Raw genomic sequence first — 12,234 nt, 5'->3', positions numbered from 1 at the left:
TTCCGGAGTTTATGGAGGAGATGGAACTGGAACCTCCGGCTTCTGAGGAGGTGGTCAACAAAGACAGTGAAACTGCGATAGCTGATACTGGTGATGAAGAAGAGGCTGGAACAAAGGCGCCAAAGAAAAAAGGTTCAAAGGCGGGAGTTGGAGGAGGAGCTGCTGGGACACGCCTAGTACACAAGCTGCTTTCTCCAAGGAAGACAAAGATTGTCAAAGCACCGGTGAAGAATGGAGAGGGCAAGAAGGCTGGAAACAAGCCTTGAGGTAAAGTGCTTTAGTGGATCCATCCTAGAGTACTGTTTTATTTCAAGTTCAACCCCAATAATGTGTGGATTATTATATAAAATCCAGTCCTTTGATGTTGGTTTATGGCCTTTGTTTGACCCGAAATGTAGGGTTGTCTTTCTAATTCCTTCTATTAATAAGATGAAATGTTTCTGGTTTTATGCTGTATGGAGTCGGAAGTCACAATATGGGTTCTTTAGGTGTGCAAGTAGTAGTGGTGGTTTATGTTTGTATTTGAATTATTACAGGCTTAGAAAGGAACTATGCTTTCTGGTATTGCATAATTACTCTGTTGTTGGTTCCTGTTGGTCTTTTTATGTTTGTGGTGGTTCTTGTTGCTCTCGGTTTGAGTGTGAGTTTATGCTGGAACAGAGGCAAATGCAGTGGATAGGTTTTCTGTGGGATAGTAACTGGCTTTGGATTGGTTTCTATGGTAGTGGTATTTCTCACTCGATTGAGTTTGACGGTGGGAACTTATGTGGACGTTCATGTCCGATAGGAGGAAAACATGAGCAGCACAAGTATGTTTTTAAGTCTTGGTTTTGTGGAGTATGGACAACAGATGGGATATCCCTATTTTCTCACGAGGTCATTAAATCAGAGTATCAGTTCTTTGGAGTATATAGGCTCGCTACGAGTACTATGATGTCTTGTAACAATTGGTGCACTATTATTTTTATAATGTTAACCGATTTGGAAGGCCTTATTACGTCTTCTTGGCTCCTAATATCAGGGTTTGGGACAAGGGTTTCTGGTTATTAGTGTGTTAAATAATTTGATTAATGAAAATATTAAGCTGGAATTGTCAAGGGATGGGAAGTCGCTGGACGATTAGTTATCTTCGGGAAATTTGGTCAAAACACAAACCGACATTTCTTTTCTTATCTGAGACGAAACAACAGTTTGATTTTGTACAATCTTTTCAATTTCATTTTGGTTTTACCCACCTTCACACTGTTGACCCGCGAGGAAGAAGTGGAGGGCTGGCTTTGTACTATGATTCTTCCTTAAAAGTGGATATTATATCTTCAAACAATAGGATCATTGATGTGGTAACATAATATAAAGGGAAGAGAATATTCATATCATTTGTGTATGGTGAACCAAATCAAAGCCTTCGGGATCAGGTCTGGGAGAGGCTCACGAGGATGGGTATTATTAGAGATGAACCGTGGTTTGTTAATGGAGATTTAAACGAGATAACGGGAAACCATGAAAAAGATGGGGGACCCTTACGTCATGCTGATACATTTGTGTCGTTTAATAATATGATAGAAAATTGTGGATTGATGGAATTTCCGATTTTAGGAAACACTCTCTCATGGAAGGGTAGAAGAGGAGGACATACAGTAAGATGTCGTCTTGATCGAGCATTAGGGAATAACGAATGGCATAATCTTTTCCCATGTTCTTTTGTGGAGTACCTTGGTATGATTGGATCTGATCACAGACCAATTGTTGCCACCATTGATGATAAGGTTATGAAATTTAGGAAACAATTCCGGTTTGATAAAAGATGGATCGGAGGAGAAGGTCTTATGGACTCTATAGAAAGAGGTTGGACGATGCGGAGAGGTGGCCAAAGAGGGGGTATAGTTGATAAGATCTCTAATTGTCGTCATGAGATCTCGGTATGGCGAAAGAATAATCCCCCATATGGGAAAGAAAAAATATCCTCATTACAAAAAGCTCTTGAGGAGGTTCAGACTGATATGACAAGATCGTATGATGAAGTGCTAGAGGTTTCGCGTAAGTTGAAAGAGGCGTATCGAGATGAGGAGCTTTATTGGGAACAAAAAAGCAGAAATACGTGGCATATGTATGGAGATCGGAATACTGAGTTTTACCATGCTCTAACAAAGCAGAGACGTATCCAAAATAGAATAAGTGGTTTATATAATGAGGCAGGGGTGTGGACTAATTCGGAAGCAGAAATTGAACAGGTGGCAGTTAAATATTTTATGGATTTAATTCAATCTACCTCACCGCCAGATTTTGATGGTTTTTTGGAAGAGATACCAACTACAGTAACTATGGATCAGAATAGGAGACTAATGGCTCCGGCATCGGAGGAAGAGGTACGGACTGCAGTCTTTATGATGCATCCGGAGAAAGCGCCGGGATCGGATGGGATGACGGCTCTGTTTTACCAACAATCGTGGTCGGTCATTAAGCAGGATATTGTTGAAATGGTTAATAATTTCCTACGATCTGGAAATTTTTATGATAGAATAAATTTGACAAATATTTGTCTTATTCCGAAGGCGGTTCGACCAAATCGAATGACGGAGTTACGGCCTATTAGCCTTTGTAATGTAGCTTATAAAATTATTTCCAAAGTTTTGTGTCAGAGATTGAAAGGCTTACTTCCAGCGCTCATTTCAGAAACACAATCTGCCTTTGTTTCAGGGAGACTTATTTCAGACAATATTCTTATTGCGCAAGAGATGTTTCATGGATTACGTACTAATAATGCATGTAAGGAAAAGTTTATGGCTATTAAGACGGATATGAGCAAAGCTTATGATAGGGTAGAGTGGGCGTTCATGGAGCGCCTTCTTTTGAAAATGGGTTTTTCGCCCATATGGGTTTCCAGAATTTTGAAATGTATTTCATCGGTTCAGTATAAAGTATTGCTCAATGGTCAACCTAAAGGTTGTATTGTCCCAAATCGGGGACTACGACAGGGGGATCCCATGTCACCGTATCTATTTATTCTGTGTACGGAAGCTCTTATTGCAAATATTAAGAAAGAGGAACGGAATAAAAAATTAACGGGGTTAAAGGTTTCACGAGGGAGTCCTGCGATCTCACATCTTCTTTTCGCGGATGATAGTTTGTTCTTTTGTAAAGCCAATTCGATGGAATGCGAAGTCATCCTCAAACTACTCAAGGATTATGAGGCGGTGTCTGGGCAGCTAATTAATTTTGATAAATCATCATTGCAATTTGGCCACAAGATACCTGAAAATATTAGGGAAGAAATTAAAAACCAGCTAGGAATCACAAAAATTGGCGGAATGGGAAGTTATTTGGGAATCCCGGAGAGTCTAGGAGGACCAAAAACTCAGGTTTTTGGTTATGTAAATGAGAGAATTAACCAGAAGATCAATAACTGGACGGTCCGATTTCTTACTAAGGGGGGAAAGGAGGTAATGATAAATTCCACAGCCACGGCAATGCCAAATTACGTGATGTCTTGTTATCGGTTACCTAAGGCGGTTACTAAGAAATTAACAGGGACAATTTCCCATTTCTGGTGGGGCGGAAGCGGTAATAAGAGGGGTATGCATTGGTTATCTTGGGACAAAGTTTGCAAACATAAAGCTGAAGGAGGATTAAGCTTTCGAGATTTGCAAAATGTTAATACGTCTTTATTGGCAAAACAGTTGTGGAGATTAATTGATAAACCAGACTGTTTGTTCTCTAAAGTATTTAAAGGTAGGTATTTTCGCAATACAGATCCGTTGGATCCACACAGATCTTATTCCCCCTCTTATGGGTGGCGAAATATATGCTCTGCTAGATCTCTGGTTAATAAAGGGCTAATCAAAAGAGTAGGAAACGGGAAATCCATATCCGTATGGACAGATCCATGGCTTCCTGCTCCTCGCCCGAGATCAGCAACTCCAAAAAATCAACTCATGGACCCACCTGATATTAAGGTGGACTTTTTTATTGATCCGGTCAATTGTTCTTGGAAGGTGGATTTGCTTAATGCATATATCCAACCAGAGGATGTAATTCTCATTCAAGGTTTGGCAATTAGCCCATTTGGTCGACCAGATTCTTGTGGTTGGGCATTCACAGATACTGGTCAATACACAGTTAAATCGGGATATAAAGTAGAATCAAAATTCCCAGATAAAGGTACTCAGATGACCCCTTATGGGCCAGATACAACCGCGTTGTTAAGTTTTACTTGGAAAGTGAATTGTTCGCCCAAGCTAAAACATTTTATTTGGCAAGCTATTAAAGGAATCCTACCGGTGGCAGAAAACTTACGGTCGCGAGGTATTACGTGCGACTTAAGATGCAGTCGATGTGGAGCAGAGGAGGAATCAATTAATCATATTCTTTTTGAATGCCCACCGGCATTACAAATATGGGCATTGTCAAAAATACCTTCGGCACCGGGACTCTTTCCCAGTGTGTCTCTGTTCTCAAATTTCGATTATTTATTTTGGAGACTTCCGAAGGATTATAATTTTGATTCATTCTCTTGGATATTATGGTATATTTGGAAAAATAGGAATAGTAAGATCTACACAAATAAAGCGAGAGATCCGCAGGAAATCCTTAGAAGAGCGGAAGTGGAAGCGGAGGTTTGGGCAGATGCTCAAAAGATGATACCAACAAATGGTCTAGTTGATAACCCGTCGTCAGACTGGCTATCCGCAGAGACCTCTAGAGTTTGCCTAACTGATGGTGCATGGAGCCTAGAAGATCAATTCACCGGCCAAGGCTGGTTCTGCAGGAAAAATGGAGGAACCGAGAAGATGATGGGCGCTATGAGTCTCCGCCGAAGCTTATCTGTTTTACATGCTGAATGTGAAGCTCTGATATGGGCTATGGAGTGTATGAAGGCCCTCAACTACTCAGACGTAGTCTTTGCAACAGACTATTCTCAACTGGTGAAGATGGTGTCATCGTCGGGAGAATGGCCAGTTTTTACTACACACTTGGAGGAATTTCAACGCAGTAAGACTTTCTTCCTTAACTTCACAATTCGACATATTCCGAAGGCGCAAAATCAAGTGGCGGACAAGCTGGCACGAGGTGCTAGACGTTCCCCTTCAGCTATGTTCTATGTCGACTCTATGCCTCCGGCTTGGTTCTCTGAGTCCGGTGCGCATACATCGTAGTTTTTTTTTAGTCTTCATTTGTTGTCAAAAAAAAAAAAAGAATCATGATAGGCTTTCCCTAACTTTACATATTCGAATGATCAAAATCATGTCTTTGAGCTATTGTTTTAGGGGTTATCTTTGAATTAGTTTTGTCTTCTTCTACAATCAAAGAGGTGTAGGACAAAAACTAACAGTTTTAAGTCAGTTAAAAAATTTCGGTTTCTACGTAGGCATGGACGCATGGTCTAAATTTATTTAAGAAATGGCTGTCATTAAACAAAATAGTTATACAGAAAATGGTATTTTTGTTTTTGACGTATCTAACAAGTCTTGTTCTATCATACTTTTGTCTTATCTATTTTGGATCTCGTCTGACAACCAGTACATTATACGGTTTCATGTTGCATCCGACTGCCAATCTATTGTAATAATAATATTTTATTTTTATTTCAGCAAAAATGGTTCATACTGTAGATAAATTTAATTCGAAAAGTATGAAAAGAAATTTATTTGTTAATAATTCGGAAACAAAGCAAAAAGGAAAACAAAGGAAAAAAAAATAATAGTATGCTTTCAAACGACATGTATATTGGTCTTTGTAAACCACTGATGCAAAGGTTGTTGACCGAATGTCCATTTAGAAAACATACATATAACAAGGTATCGAACGTCTAATCAAGTAATCAATAAAAAAAGAAGAATTGATAACAAGTAAATTCGATTGACAGTCCGATGGTCACGTACGTCGTCCAGAAAGAGAGGTATTGTCATGTATAGAGTCATAGGTACGTAACAAAGACACTCATTATCATATGTTGATGTATTGTAAGTTAGTTAATAAATCCCACCACATACTTCCAGTCTTCCACTACTTCACAACTTGATTGACTTTTCGTTCTTTTCATGCGATTTGTCATCATTACCTTCCGATTTCTAGTCCACAAGGTCATATCTAAGAGCTCCAAATGATATTAATTTACGCAAACCAACATAATGATACTTCATTCCTTTATTTTTAAGTAAAGCGAAAAAAAAATGATTCATGTGCTATATCGACTTCATATTTGCATTTTGGCTCACCTACAACTAACTCATGTTCAAAAATATCTCACTTAATTTATAAAACGTCATTTAGGATTCGTTTTTAAGGAAAAAACGTCATTTAGGATTGCATGATCGTACTTTATTGATCAAACTTACGATAGTCGAGCCTTGGCCACAACGGATTTAACATCCCTTCCGTTGGGGCGCTGGATCCCCTACGGGGGATAGTTGAGAATGTGGCTGCCCAGATACCAGAGTTACCAAAAAAAAAAAAAAAAAAAAAAAAAAAAAAACTTACGATAGCCTGAAGCCAAGTTTCTAAGCATGTTGAATTCTCCATATTTTGATTTTCATCAAATCACTATAGTCTATAGAATTATCATGATATCATTAAACTGAACTACTATATTAAAGTTTACCGAGTTTTTCATATATTTTGGATTTCTTTTTGGATTTCAGATTGTATAGCATTTCAAACAAAGTTTAGATTTTGAAGTAAAATATGAAATACTCTAGTTATTCTATCAATATATATGAACTCAAGCCTTTATATATAGAGATATGAACTCGATAGCGATATATCGATCGTTGAAGGAAGATGAACAACGGAACCAAGCTTGTTCCATAACTGGTAACATTATGTTTCCACTCAACAAATCACGATTAGTATAATACAATCATTTAGTAATAATTGTCAAATATTTGTTTGTGTGAAGATAAGCATATCTTATCTAACTTGCCAACGTGTTTAGCACAGCCAGCCAATATGGAATGACAAGGAATCTTTCCTAAGTCACTATCCTTCTACAATTATGCACGATTTATTTTAAATTTCATAGATATTGACAGATTGTGGCTATAATACGTATTAAAATTAAATATATGTTAAACTGAGCCCTGACATAGTGTTTTTTTTTTTAAACATCAATTGGCCATTCTATTACTCAAACTTGAGGTGGTCTGGATAACCATACCGGAATAGAACAACCAAAGTAACAAAGAGAACGTTGAAAAGTACGAGCAGTCCTAGCTACCGAGTCAGCTACTACATTTTGGTTTCTTGAATTGTAGTGGATGGAAAAATCCGTAAAGCATATTTTCAAAGTGTTTATCATTTCTAGCTCCGTAGAGAAGGTTGGCCATGTCTGTGGTTCCATTATTATTGTGATAAGATCCTCGCAATCTGTTTCAAATCTTTGGCAGTCCGAGTGTTGCAGTATTGTCTTCATTGCCCATTTTAAAGCTTCAAGTTCCGAGTGTAGTGGCGATTCACGTCTCTTCAAGTTTCTTCTCCCTATTAGTTGGATCTTTCCCATGCTATCTTTCCAAGCCCATCCTACTCCAGTAAAACGGTCAGTAGAGGTCCATGAGCCATCCACCATACAAATGTCATCCAAACTTAAGACTTGAGGTTGATGTAAACTTTGTCCAACTGGAGCTTTCGATATCATCTCCCTTGCATTGTGCCAAGCCCTGACATAGTGTTATGTCCATCGAATCCTCTAACCATATGATAAGATCTTATAACAAGAACACCAAACCAATCACTTCATCCAATTTCATGATTGTAATGTATTTAAGAAACAAATAAAATGTTATTGATCAACCCATTGAATTAATTTCCCTTTTTTTTCTGACCAAACCCATGGAATTTCCAAATATATAAAACGAATGTGGTAGTGGGATACGGAACTCGGGTTAGCATTGCCTGGAAGCAACTTCGGCCACCAAACCAAAACCCACTCATTGGAGCAACGTGTGTGGACCCAATAAACGAGACCCATGGGACCTATACGGGTCTATCTATTTCATTTGTATCTTTAGTTGACCGAAATGTTATGGACTTGTATGGTGCACTTGGAGAACTTTTTTTTCTTGACATCAAGTGTACTTGGAGAACTTTTTGTTTTGGTAAACTACTATATTAATATATGATAATACATAATCAGTCACATATAATACCCAATTTGTGTTTTGTTAGCGAAAGTTGAGTTCAACCCAAATTAATTGTATAAGTGAATAAATCCAGAGTAGTTTATTAACTGAAAAATTCATTGCAAGACTGGAATTATGTTGGCAATTATGGTTTCCTTACATAGTAAAAATATTACTTTTTTCTCAAGAGATTAGTATGTAATTTTCTCTTACTCAATCGCAATGAACAAAGTGAACTTGTAAATTAAGTGTATTGGAATCGGTTGAGAGATATATTAAAACAACTGGCTTCCTAACTTATCATAGAGAACAAGTTGTTCGACCCAAAAGTTCGAAAAATAACAAGTTGTTAAAATACTTATTCGAACTATCATGTCATTACATTGTTAAAAAGTGATTATTGAAAGATCATATCACCATTCACTGATCCTTTTTGAACTGTTTGGCTTTAAAAATCTATATCCCACATATGGTATGTTTTGCCTCATGTCAAGATATTCACCATATTTCTGCTATATATTTTTGTGATCCGTGTTTCTAACCTAACGAGTAATACTAGGGCTCGGTTCAGTTTTTTCAGCTTTTCGATGTTTTATTTTAAAAAATTTAGTCACCATATTAAAAGTATATATAGTTTGGTTTGGTTCGATTTATGTATTATTAGGTTTTAGATTTATAAATGCCAAAAACCATATATATAACATTTTGTCAATTTTAGTTTATATGATCAAAATTAGATTTATTAAAACATAAACATATACTCAGTATTCTAACTTATAAACATTTTTTCTATTTTATTTAACCATCAAAAATAAATAGTTAAAAAGATATTATAGATTTAATTAAAATAAAAATTCGTGGGTTATATCATAAAATTATTAAATAAAAGACAAATATCTTTCAACGAAAAGCTTAAACTTAAAACAAATTATACAAATTAACGTTTTAAATATCAAGATCATATTAATAAAATAAAGTGTATATATATATATGTTATGAGTTATATTATATAATTGTTTCAATTTTACTGGATTAAACACCTTCAAAATAATCATGGCATTGCAAATTGGTAGCCTCTCACAAAGTCTTGAAAAGCTAACAAAATCATGTGAAGTATTATATGACAAGTATTTGATTTTTCTTAACAATGTTGTATAAGTTATACCTTTTACACATATTGAAGTTGAACTACATTTTTTTTTCAAAAAAAAAGAAACTACATTTTTTGTCAACAACTGACCCCAAAGCTAATTTTATCCTTCGTATATAAAGTCTGACGTGATCTGCTGTCCGTGACACAAAGCGACAACATAGTACGTACTCTAATTCTTATAAATCTTTTTTGGGAAGTCAGCATACTTGGCAATAACGCAGACAAAAGAAATGACTTGAAACATCCAAAATTCCCTACGTGTCAACTTTTGCAAACGCTTCCGTTGAAGACTCCTTCACAATATCTTGTTAACAACTCGGTAACGATGTTATAATGCCTTGTGATGAATGACATCCCAAAATATATAATTGATAAACCATCCAAAAGAAATACACATGAAATTTTGTTTCCCTTGAATTAACAAGTATATTTTCAATAAAAGAGAACGTTACATATGTAACTTTATCTTAGTAGTGTAGTGGAGAAATCCAAATACTAAAATCATGGATTACTGAGTTATTTAGCTTTCTTTTGCTGAAATCAGATCGAGTCCCTTGAATTAGGATGGTGTTGACTTTCGAGCGGACATTGTGTCGAGAAGAAATATATAATCATTGACAATATATCATGTAACATTGGTATTAGGCTTGGATCTCCTAACGATAACGACACATGCTTTGTTAAAATTATGTAGTGACATTTCGAGTGGGTTTCTTTTACAAAAAATCGGATCTCAGATTTTAGAGATAAAGATAAATAAAAGCATAAATCATATCGGAACGATCATTTATATTTATATACTAATACAGTAGCACTTCTATAAATTAATAATATTGGTATTTTGAAATTTAATTAATTTATATAGATATTAATTTACAAAAATTTCCTTATTTAGATTTCTTATTTTATGATATAATTAATTCAAAGATAAGAAAATATTTGACTTCAGTGTATAGACATTACTTGTTATCTTTTAATAGTTGAAAATTATATTAATTATATTATATTATTTGTTGTATATATTATATATTTCATAGAACTTAAATGTGGTTTTAGATATATATATATATATATATATATATATATATATAATATTACTAAATCTCATCAAAAATATGTTAATGTGTTAAGCATAAAAATAGTTTCATTGTGAATATAAAAAATAATATAATAATAAGTTCTTATTTATATGAAATATATATACATATAAATTATTAATTTATAATTTTAGTGAGACCATACATTTACATAGCTTTTTAATTATTTTATTATTTTATTGATTTGTGCTAAATTTTGAACAGATCCAAGTTGAAACCGATAAAATTTATTAATTTATAAAAATTATTAATTTATAAAATATTAATTTATAGAGGTTTTACCGTGTAAAACAGTTGTCCTGGTTCAAGAGCTAGGAAATCAAAGTTGAAAATATTGCGTGAGTATTAGTGTCGAAATAATTAGGCAATATATAAATATGATTGTTAACAGGAGGTGGTTACTTGGCAGAAGTTTATGTTTGCTTGATAGGAAAGAAATTATTAGGGTGTATTGCGGTCAAAAAGAATCTTAAAGTCCGAGGGTTGAAAGGGGATATTGGTTGTGATAGATGTGGGTATACTGAGGAATCTCTAAACCATGTCTTCTTTGATTGTCCCCCAGCTCAGCAGGTATGGGCACTATCAAAGATACCAACAAATCCAGATGTGTTTCCTTCGGAGGCACTGTTTGCTAATATAGATCATTTATTCTGGAGAGTTTTACCGAAGATGAATGATCATCAATTTGCATGGATATTATGGTATATTTGGAAGGCACGGAACAACAAGGTGTTTAGCAATCTGGATGTGGATCCACTAGATACTTTAAAATTGGCGGAAACGGAATCTACCATGTGGGCGGCGGCACAAGAATTAGATGTACGTCGATCTCTACCGCCACAAGTAAATCATCCAATCACAATTCCAGGGAGATGGTGTTTTACAGATGGTTCGTGGAAGGATAAGGATCTTTTTTCGGGGCAAGGTTGGTATAGCACTTTGGAAGTTTTGAAAGACTAATGGGGGCACGAAATGTTCGAGCCAGCTTATCACCCCTTCACTCGGAGGTGGAGGCCTTGATTTGGGCAATGGAGTGTATGAAAAATTTGCGACAGTTTCAGGTTACGTTTGATTGTTCTCAGTTAGTGAAGATGGTTTCAGAACCAGAGGAGTGACCAGCATTAGAGTCTACAAAGTAGTTTCCAAAGCTCACAGTTCATTCATGTACCACGGACGGAGAATTCAAGGGCGGATCGTTTAGCACGTAGTGCCAGACAACAATCGTCTTTCGTCGTTCACATGGATGCGAAGCTACCAATTTGGTGTGTAGAGTCTATATGAGTCTGTGTTGTTGATGACAAAAAAAAGATAGGAAAGAAATTATATGGTTTTGTAACATTTAGAAAATGCATATATTAATAGTAGTAGAAAACACTTTTCGTCATTAAATTTGTTTATTAAAAGAATCTAAATATTTTGAAGACATGAAACTCTGAATCACAGCTAAATAAGTTTATGGTTCCGGGAGGAATGGTTCCTGTAGATCTTGGTTTCTTTACAACTCTAAAGTTTTAGCTTTCCATAAAACATTCGGATTATTGTTGTTGTTTTTTTTTCTCTTTGTACTATTGTGTTTGTAATATTTGTGGTTAATATATATTCTAAAGTGAAAAAATCAGTTTATGAGCTATTGTGTCATGATATTCATGTGTCTGTATATACAATTATTAAATATTTAAATTTAGATACAGGCTAAATAAAAAAGATTAAAAAAAAAAGATTTGTCACTAGGAAGACAAAACCTGCTCCACTTTCCACTCGTGAAATATTCTCCATTTCCTTCCAATATCGTTCTCTTTGCCATTCACACACATGTATTATCTTATATATACACTCTAACATACGTGTTTTCTTCATGTGACTTGTGAAC

This window comes from Raphanus sativus, chromosome 5, assembly GCF_000801105.2.
Source record: "Raphanus sativus cultivar WK10039 chromosome 5, ASM80110v3, whole genome shotgun sequence".
NCBI lineage: Eukaryota > Viridiplantae > Streptophyta > Magnoliopsida > Brassicales > Brassicaceae > Raphanus > Raphanus sativus.
Note: the sequence above shows the minus strand (reverse complement) of the source record.